The sequence below is a fragment of the Capsicum annuum genome, chromosome 7 (assembly GCF_002878395.1).
Source record: "Capsicum annuum cultivar UCD-10X-F1 chromosome 7, UCD10Xv1.1, whole genome shotgun sequence".
In the NCBI taxonomy this organism is placed as follows: domain Eukaryota; kingdom Viridiplantae; phylum Streptophyta; class Magnoliopsida; order Solanales; family Solanaceae; genus Capsicum; species Capsicum annuum.
In genome coordinates this window covers 116,021,449-116,032,616 of record NC_061117.1, presented here as the reverse complement: position 1 = coordinate 116,032,616, position 11,168 = coordinate 116,021,449, and positions in this window count along the sequence as shown.

The window sequence follows — 11,168 nt, the reverse complement described above, 5'->3', positions numbered from 1 at the left end:
TGAGGGGCAAGCTGTGATCAAGAAAGGCCACTTAATATTGAAGGCCAAGTTTTGGTAGTTGCTAATTAGATACCGATTGATACCCACTGCTTCAAAAAATACATTGATGTGGGAGGGAGCAAAACTGATTTTTTATATGATTTTCCAGATATGATGTTGATTTTACTATTATTCTTTACCATGAGTTACATAATAGAGCATTTGGGGAGTTGACCAATCTGCCCTTCTCTTAAATAATTCAAATATTATGTGATGAGATTGGTGTACCTGAGATAATAGGTGTAAACGAGAGAGTACCTACAACAAAGACTGCACAGATGAGGAACATGAAAGGTCTGGCATGTCCAGGCCCTTCTAGGAGATCAAGATAGTAGGCGTAGTACCACAGGCCTAGTCTAAGGGCCCAGTAGTTTTCACAAAGCCTACTGAGGCACATACAGATAATGCAGGTGTTAGATTTGACATGAATATATGGGAGCCGAGAGAGGCTCCAGATTTGAGTACGCAGGGCAAGGGGATGCAGGCCACTTCTTCAGCCTCAGCTTCAATCTCAGAGTCAGTTAGTGTATCTACAAATCCCACTCCCCATCCACTAGAGCTTCTGCGATAGGTATGATCACTATATATAGTGATTTTTTATAGATCTTGGTGGACAACTAGAGGACCATAGATGTTAGAGTGAGGGTCATTTAGACTGATATGACTATCCTCTACGAACAGATAAGATTAGAGGTTAGGACTAGATTTGAGTAGGTACAGGCCTGATGGGAGGCCATATTGAGTACTGCACTGTCTGAGCTATGTGTCGACTTTCAAAAATGGCTCGATGAGTTTGAGAGATGGGTTATAGCCCGATATAAAGAGACAGGTGCACCAGATCTAACCCAGATAAAGAAAGAGTTTGATGTGTTACGAGTAGAGGTACGCTCTCTCATAATGAGTCGTAGTGCAGACACTCTCTCAGTTATACCCCAGGTGGTCCAGATATCACCTTTGTGCATACCAAAATAGTTTGATTTATTTGTGAAGGGTGATGAGAAGGTCCCAGGATTTGGGGCTAAGAGAGGTCTCATAGACGACTTGTAGGACCATGATTTACCATATCACTTGGCCATTAAAAAGGCCAGGTGTGATTTGATAGATTTTGCATTCATCGATAGGCAGAGACGTGCATCTATAGAAGTGGGTGTATTATCCAGTAGTGCACCACCACTACCACTGCCTCCATCAACTGATATGCCCCCATTTGGAGATGCTCCTAATTCGGTCCCCTAGTGCATCCCAAGTATGTTCTCACTTATCTCTATTTTATTTTGTTTTAGTGCATTAAGGAAAGTGTGTAGTTTTTTATTAGGGGTAAGCATACCATGTTGCCGCAGGTTTTTATTATCGTGCTTCTTTTCCCATCAGTCGCGGTATGGTTGTAGAACCAGTTTGTCTAGGATAATTTTTTGTCATATTATGTTGTTTTGTGTAATTAGGAGATTGTAAGTACTTAGAGCAGTAGACATATTTTGACTTACTTGTGATACCCTTCCAAAGTTTTATGTCTTAGAACTGTGTGAATGTATATATATGTGAACTTTGTGGATCTTGTTATAGTATTAGGATTAGGGACATGATAATTACTTGCGAACAATTGCATGAACCAGATAGGTAGTAGTTGGTAATATTAACTATGTGTTATGTGAGTGTGAGATACTACCTAGCTCTCTTTGTGTATTGAATTCAGAACTTGCCTGGTTAGTCTTGCCTAGATTGAAGGATAGTCGATTAAGAAAGAATCATAGGTCGTTTTTTATTTTAGTCTACTTTTAGCCTAAATAACCTTCCATATGTTAATTATATCTCTTGTTCCCTATTTTGAGCCTTGTAGCATATTTTTTTGTTTCACCATTCACGTTCCCATTTATAGTTCAATGAACCAATTTTGGCTTTGGTCCTCCTTGGACATTGTGCACCTCAACTCAGGTAAAATACCTAAGTTGAGGGTGGTTATCATAGGGGTGTGACGTGTAAAACAGGTATGATAAAGGGTAAAATAAGGGGAAAATTTAATAGGGTTGGGTGTGGTAGAAAAAGAAAAGAAAAGGTAAAACTGAAAAAATGAAAAAACGAAATAATAAAAGACCATACCCAACCTGAATGTGCAATAAAGAATAAAAAAGGGAGAAATAAGGGTGGAATGAAAAGGAAATTGGCTAGTAAGTGAGACCCCAAGGTTAGTGTAGTGCCAAGGAGGCTTAGTTACTTGATATGTCCATATGTACCATACCATCACCCAAGCCTACATTACAAGCTGAGAAAAGTTCTATAGTGATCCTAACTTGACTATCTGAATGATATGGTAAAGAAAATAAGGGCAAGACTATGGTATTTGACATGCATTGATTGGAACTTCTCTTTTGAGTGTGAGTTTCTCTTGACAGTCCTTATATCGACAAGTATGATTTTATATGAGTGAGTGGGACATCCTTGTTATGAGGGCACTTGAGTCATATCGCTAGCTATCTGCTTGTTTTGGGTAGTGTAACTTGTACATATGAGTGATTGTCTATTGCGAATGTAATTGCCATACCTTGATCCCATTATGTCACATAGTTATGCTTCATGTTCATACACAGTTGGTTTTAAAAAATAAGATTGGAGGGGGATGTTGTGTTTTTAGTTTAAGTGATAGAATGACTGCCTTAAATAGCTTAGTTTCTCCTAGTTAAGCATTGATTTTTTTTTGTTGTGTTCTATTGCCTGAGGACATGCAAATGTTCTAAGTTGAGGGTGTTGATGTGTTATAGAAATATAGCACTTTTGACACTTAAAATGAGGGAAAATGTACGTTTTTGAGGTTATTTTGTTAGATATGATTCCTTTTGGGTTTGTTTTGTAGGAAATCATGTTTTAGATAATAAGTTCATGAAAAGGGTGAAAAAAAGTGTTTTGGTGACTTTTTGGAGCAATTATGGATATTTGAGATGCTTTCGATCTTGTTCGTGATCAAAGCATCTTCAAAAATTGAAGAAGAGCTGAAAAGATAACTCCCGTCACTTACCAAGTTAACATGTGGTCACATATAGGACCTACGAACCGCATGTAGGCAAAGCAAGTACCAAAATTCCAAAATCTTGAGAGCTAAACTTGCAGGATTTTTGCTCTCGATACTTGTGGTTTATACCTAAAGCCAGTGTTAGGACAGCAGGTACTACCTGCGCCCGGTACCAGACCGCATGAACGGGCCATATATGGTCACCAACCTGGTTTTCTCCTATTTCATTTGGGCTTTGGTTTTAGGGTTTCTTTTTTTACTATAAATACCTTTTGTGTACTATTTAGTAAGAGTTACGTACTTTTGATACACATAAATATATTTTGATTCCAAGATCCGACTTTGATCTTGGGATTCTCTTGTATTGAATTTGGTTCATTAATTTAGTTACGGTTGTGCATTTCATTAAGCATTTCATTACTTCTAATCATTGTGATTTCTTTGCTTCTTTCGAATATAAATGTTATTTATTTTTAAATCATGAGTGGCTAAAACCCATAGCTAGGGCTGTAGAAACCCTAGCAGATTAACAAAGTAGGGGAAGTGCTTTTGTTGTTCTGAACCGATACCAATACATGCATTGCTTTATCTTTATTATAATAGTTTTCTTAACGGGTGAACATGTTAAGATTCTATCGAGATGTTGTTGCTTACTCTAAAAGAGGAGTAGTGACTAGGAAAAGATAAGGACAACGGTAATTTGGAGTTTAACTATCGATCTACGCTTCTAGGTTATATCTTAGTAAGATCGTTAGATTTCATCTAATAAGTAGAGACCCAAAATGTAATAGTTAACTAGGATCAAGATAAGGGTTAGTAAGGCGATATCCTGAGACTCAAAGGGTAAAGGGTAAAATCCTTTTGCTCATCCAAAAGATGGTAGAAGGTACATAACTTATCAATTCTACATAGAAAGTATTCGGTGTGTTCAACAAATAACGCTAAGCCTACGGAGTTAAAAAGCCAGGGGGAACACAATCCTAGTGTTCACCTACCCTGATTATAACCGAATTCAATATAGTTACTTTATCAAGATTACTACATCAAAAACCCCATTTACTTCTCTTGTTCTGCCTGCAGACTATAACTGCTTGAGTTTTGCAAAGCCACATGTTCCCTTGGGATTCGACCCCAACCTCTGTTGGGTTACTATATTTTGACAGTGACTATATCATTATTTGATAGGAGGTGTTGTTTGGACATCAATCACTTGGCATACCAAGGATTCTGAGGTAGAAAGCAATACATACTCAATTGGCATGTCGAGTGAGCAGCATCGATAAAAAGACGAACATAGCAAGGATATGGCACATTTGAAGACGCATATGGGTATATTAATCAAGCACTTATTGTTGAATATTGATAAAGTAAAGGTAGTAGGGTCACACAACAAAGTAGTTGAGTCTAATTTTAAGGAAAAAGCAAATTATTTGAATAATCAGGGGGTTATTGGGCCAATGGCAAGGGAAACCAAGGTTAGAATTATTAGAGAGATAATTACTAGGACAAATCTGGTTATAGAGATTGTGAGTAAGGGAATTAAAAGAATAAGGGTGATCAAAATGGATCGTATGTGACACTCAAAAATCATGATAATACTGTAAACTACTCTGGGAAGATGTCTATAGAAGTTATGATGGCTAAGTTACTGAAAGGAGTGGAATATATTGATTCCGGAGTAAATGAGATAAAAAGCAATTTGTCAACTATGATTCGACTAGCTGATGCATATTTCACCTTAATTAAGCATTTAGAACATCAGATGAATCAGTTATCAGCAGCCTTCAACCAGTAGAAGAGTGGAACTCTAGCAAGTGATACAGTGCAGTATCTAAGAAATAATAGTACATGTTTAGCCATTACCACATAAAGCAATATATTATTACCCAAACCATATCCTATAGTTACATCGTATATTGATGATTTTGCATCAGATGATGATGCTTTAGACAAGGATAGTGAATCAAAAAGCAATCCAACTGAGTCAAAAAAGTTTGAAGAAGTAGGTAAAAGAAAGTCTAATATTTAGAAAACTCCTGGTATGAGAATGAAGATGAGTTGAGCAAGAAGAGAGGAAAGAATTGGAAACTCAACTCCCAAGATTCCTAAACGTCTCATCTGTTTCCATAAAGGATGAAAAAGATGGTAGAAGATGACAAGTTTAATAAATTCATGGCCATTCTTAAGAAGTTGTTGGTAAATATCGCATTGGTTGAAGCTTTAGAGCAAATACCAGGATATGCTAAGTTTATGAAAGTTTTGTTCACTAAAAAAGGGATGGTGAGCTATGAACTAGTTTATAATGTTCGTCATTGTAGTACAATTGCCATAAGATTATTGGTTTAAAAAAAGTTAATCCGGGAGGATTCAAGTTACCATGCATGATTGGGCATTAAATTTTGCTAAGGCACTCTGTGATCTTAGGACTAGTATCAATTTGATACCCTTAGCAATATACCAGCAACTGGGTTTAAGAGCCCCCAAACCAACATCAATACAACAATTAATGGCTGACTGTTTAGTCAAGAGACTTGTTGGGATCCCTTATGATGTATTAGTGAAAGTGTTAGACTTCATATTCCCAGCCGACTTTATAATTATTGATTGTGAATTAAACTTTAAAGTACTCATAACCTTTGGTAGGACATTCTTAGCCACTGGAAAAGAGCTAGTAGATATGGAGAAGAGTGATCTTAACTTTAGGCTTAGTGATGAAGAGTTAAAGTTTGATGTCTATCAATTAATGAAGAAACCAAGAGATATGAGTGTTGTCTTTATTATCGATATGGTAGAGGAAAGTGAAAAAGTAGTGCCTATTAAAGAGAGATTTGCTATTGAGACTTAGGCAGCAGTTCTGATGAATTTCAAAAGCGATGGACTTGAGAAGTATGATGAAATTGTATGTCCATAAACTGGTATGGGATTATACTGATATGCATCAAAAAAGTTGGACTTGGAATTAAAGAATAGACCAACACCACCAGCGAAACCATCTATTGAAGAACCACCCATCCTAGAGTTGAAGGAGTTTCCTAGACAATTGAGGCGTATCTTTCTGGGAGAAAAGAATACTTTACCAATTATTGGTTCTACAAATTTAGTTAAATTACAAGTGGAAGCTCTTGTACCAGTATTGAGGAGATATAAGAAAGATATTGGGTGGACCATTACATACATCATCGGCATCCATCCAGGTATTTTTACCCATAAAATTCAGCAAGAGGAAGATGCATTCCTACTATTGAGCATCAATACAGAATCAACCCAACCATGAAATAAGTGGTAAAGAAGGAGATAATAAAATTGCTTGATGTAGGAGTGGTTCACCCAATCTCTAACAATAAATAGTAACCTCAGTCTAGTGTGTCCCTTAGAAAGGAGGTATGACTGTAGTAGATAATAATAAGAATGAGTTGATTCCATTTAGTCAAGTAACTGGATGGAGTGTGTGTATGGATTACAGGAAATTAAATTCTTGGAAACTGAAAGACCATTTACTAAAGCCCTTTATGGATGAAATGCTAGAGCGATTAGCAGGAAGGGCTTGGTATTTCTTCTTAGATGGATACTCAAGTTACAATAAAATATCGGTTTCCCTTGAAGATTAAGAAAAAATGGCATTCACCTATCCATATGGAACCTTTACTTTTAAGAGAGTGTCATTTGGGTTGTGTAATGCGTCAGCCACTTTCCAAAGGTGTATGAAGTCTATTTTCTTATACATGGTAGAAGAGACTTTGGAAGTGCTTATGAATGAATTTTTTATGGTTGGTGATTCTTTCAAAGATTCTTTGCTGAACCTAAGCAATATACTGCAGCGTTGTGAGGAGTTCAATCTTGTTATTAACTAGGAAAAGTGTCACTTTATAGTGAAGGAGAGCACAGTATTGGGGCAGAACATTTTATCCAAAGGAATCAAAGTCAACCTAGTTAAGATTAAATTCATTGAAATACTACATCCTCCTATCTTGATAAACGGGATGCATAGTTTCCTTAGCCATGTAGGTTTTTACTAGAGGTTCATCAAGGATTTTTCCAAGATTGTAAATCTTCTTTGAAAACTATTGGAAAAGGAAGCCAAGTTTATGTTCGATGATGAATGTCTAAAATCTTTTCAATGACTTAAAGAAAAATTAGTTGTTGCTCCCATAGTTATTGTTTTAGATTGGTCCAAACCATTTGAAGTTATGCCAACAAGGCACTAAATAGAGTGTAGAAGAACTATAATATTACGGAGCAAGAGCTCCAACCCATATTCATGCTCTTAAAAAATTTAGGGTATATTTACTAGGAATGAAAGTTATCATTCATACGGGCCATGTACCATTGAGCTACTTGATGGAAAAGAAAAATTCCAAATCAAGGTTGATTAGATGGGTGTTGCTGCTACAGGAATTTGACTTTGAAGTTAAAGACAGAAAAGGATGTGAAAATTTAGTAGCAGACCATCTATTTTGGTTGGAGAATAAAGGAAAGAAGTCAAAAGAGTTAGAAATTAATGACTCTTTTCCAGACGAACAAGTGTTTATAGCTACTCTTGATCTAGTGTCGCGGTATGCAGACTTTGCCAGCTACTTGGTCAGCGACATTATTTCGGATAACCTTAGTTTTCACCAAAGAAAGAAGTTCTTTCATTATGTGAACATGTATTTTTGGGATAGACATTATTTGTTTAGACGTTACGCTGAAGACATTATTAGGAGATGTGTACCGGAGTTGGAAATGTTGAATATTTTGTATGCTTGTGAGAGGACATTATGCAAGTGATCGAACAGCCAAAAAGATCTTTTGAAGAAAGTACCACTGGCCAATGATTCATAAAAACTCATATGAGTTTGTTAGGACTTGCGATTAATGTCATCGACAGGGGTCAATCTCTAGACACCACGAGATGTCGATGACTAAGATTCTATAATTTGAGTTATTTGATGTGTGGGGTATAGATTTATTGTGACATTTTATGAGTTTTTATAGTCACAAGTACATTTTGGTAGTTATGGACTATATGTCCAAATGGGTAGAAGTTTTGGCTCTGGCAATTAATGAAGGCAAGAGCGTGGTTGTACTTTTGAGAACGAACATCTTCTCTCAGTTTGGTATCCCACACAGAATAATAACTGATGGGGGATCTTATTTTTGTAACAAGATGTTCTGGGTTACTTTAGCAAAGCATAGGGTGAAGCAACACAAGGTAGCCATACCTTACCACCCATAAACTAGTGGACAAGTGGAAGTGTCTAATAGGGAAATCAAGACCATACTAGCTAAGACCGTTAATGCGAATAGAAGTGATTGATCGAGAAAACTTGATGATGCTCTTTGGTCATATTGAACTTCTTTAAAGACACCCACCGGTATGTCCCCTTACCAGCTAGTCTTTGCTAAAGCCTATCACTTGCTAGTGGAGTTGGAACAAAAGGCGTTCTGGGCATTCAAAAAGTTAAATTTAAGCTGGAAGGAAGTAATTGGTATAAGATTACACTACTTAAATGGGATGGATGAATTTATACTCTAAGATTATGAGAGGGATGATCTTTATAACGAGAGAATGAAGTGGTACCATGATTAGAGAATTGAAAAAAGAGACTTCCAAGTGGGTAATTGGGTGTTACTATTCAACTCGAGGTTTAAGATTTTTCCAGGAAAGCTAAAATCGAAATGGTCGGGACTGGTCAAAGTGTCTCAAGTCTTTCCATCTGGAGTGGTGGAATCTAAAAATAAAAAGGAAAATCTGTTCAAAGTAAATTTGTAAAGAATCAAATGATATATTGGACCAATCGATGAGGTAAAAGTATTGTCAAAGGTGTATCTTCACGAAGTCTGAGTAGTCAAGATAACCGAGTCGGGCTATGACGTTAAATCAGGTAATAATGGGAGGATTCCCACATTTTTAATTATGAATAGTTATATTTCTTTGTAGGTATCACCATGGGTAATGTGTTTGTTAATATGTGCTGGGATAAAATAAATCTATTGTGATAACTTGAAAAATTAAGATTGACAATCTGTCAACATATTGAAAGGCTATCAACACTTAATCCTCAACGTAGCAAGCAAAGGGAGATATTCTAGATAAGTCTGACGATGGGGTTGAGAAGTTGTCAACTAAGTGATGAGCTATCAACTCCTGTCGTCAGCTTGGGAGAAAATCTATAGAATAATATAGATAGCCTTGATAACGGGGTTGACGAGCTATCAACTAAGTCATTTAGCTATCAACTCTTTTTCATCAAATAATGCAAAATTAAGGGGCAATTCTGTTTAAGGTTGACGATCTCAAGTCACGAGTTGTCAACCTACTTACAAGCCATCAACTTAAGCTCCAACCCAGGTAAGTTCTAAATCTGAACCGGTTTAAGCCCATATAAATTCAAACTATATCCTTAATCTGGTTCAGCCCACTGAAGACTTTTGGCATCCCTATTACCCGCTTAATTTTTTTTTCTGTTTTGAGTTTTAAATTTTATTTCATTTATTCCTTATAAAAAACTGAAAAATACAAAAATATAAAAGACCCATTTGTTTGATACTCTTCACATTCCTTCTTACCCCACGCCTCTAAAGTTCCCCACTTCTTTTCAACTTTAACCAAGTAACTTTCGTTACAAGTAGAACTCCCAAGTCATTCCTTTAATTCTTTCTCTTACTTATGCATAACTCAAGGATACAAACACTTGCGTATCACTTGAAAAAATCACAAGCTCAAGTTCACCATTTGTTTTGTGTTAGTTCATTTTATCCTCAAGGTATGTCAAGTGTTTGCTTGTTCAATTTTTTGTTTAAAGTGGAAAATAAGTTAGATATTGAAAGAGAATAATAAAAAGAATCCATGAGCAAGATTGAATAATATATTTTTCTTTCAATTGGGAATTGACAAGAAAATTACTATCACTCAAAGTTGCTCATTGTAGATTTACCACTAAGTCATGAGACTTACTCCTCTTATGGAAGAGTAACCTTAATAACCTAATGAGAAATCCACGATTGCCTTTACAAAATGCTCAACATTTAATTAAATCAAGCAGATAATGCATAATGCTTAGCCTTTGACAACTAGGGTTGATAAGCTATCAAGTTGTTAACAAGCTATCAACCCAAGTCCTCCACATTGTAATTAAGTGCACTAAATCCTATTTAGGGTTGACGATTATAGGTGACAATATGTCAACTAGTTGATGAGTTGTCAGTCTACATTGTCAACATTGTAAATAATTCTTTAGATCCAATATTAGGTTAACGATGAGATTGACCAGCTGTCAACAAAGTAATAAGCAATTATTTTTCGTCTTCAACTATGTAAATAACCTTTGGAGATTCTATTTTAAGTTTACGAAGAGGTAGAAAAGCTGTCAACAAAGTGAAGAGCTGTCAATTTTGTCATCAACAATGTAAGTAATTATGGGTAATTCTATTTTAGGCTGAAGACGGGGTTGACGAGCTGTCAACCCATATTATCAATAATAACAATATAATATATTATTTTTTATATTCTTTCTTTCTTTTCATACCAATTGATTCTTGTGTAATGGTACAGATAAAGTCATGCATCCAAAGGGTCAACCAAAGTGCACTAGCAAACAAACAACCAAAGCACATCAATTCGAAGATTGTTTGATGAATTTGAGCATGAACATAAAGGAGCTGGATCAGAGGGTTATCGTACGAGGCGAAGCCTCTGTATAATAGAGCCAACCCCCCAGTCTGAAGAGAGGGTGGTATCTCTTGAGAGCGAATCCAGTTCTAAAAATGAGAGTTCTGAAGAAGAAAACTCGTTGGCATTTGAAAACCTTATGGAAGAAGCATTTCAACCTAGAGGTAATATGATTAACTGTAAGAATATCAGTATTTGAGATAGTTTGAGATGGAAAGTTGAGGGGTCATCCAAAATCTACCATAAAGGATTGGCAGCCACTAGTAAATACAGAATGAAAAACTTTTGTCTTAAGAAGCCAGGATCATTACATCTGGGTTGAGCAGATATCCTGACATTGAGAGAGCACTGGAGTTCTATGATTTGGGATTGACTACCAAAGAAGGAGGTGCATACTATCTTGCTATTGTGAGAGAATTTTATGCAAACTAAACTGCTATTTTGGAGAATATGTGCAAGAAAGAAGAGAAAGCC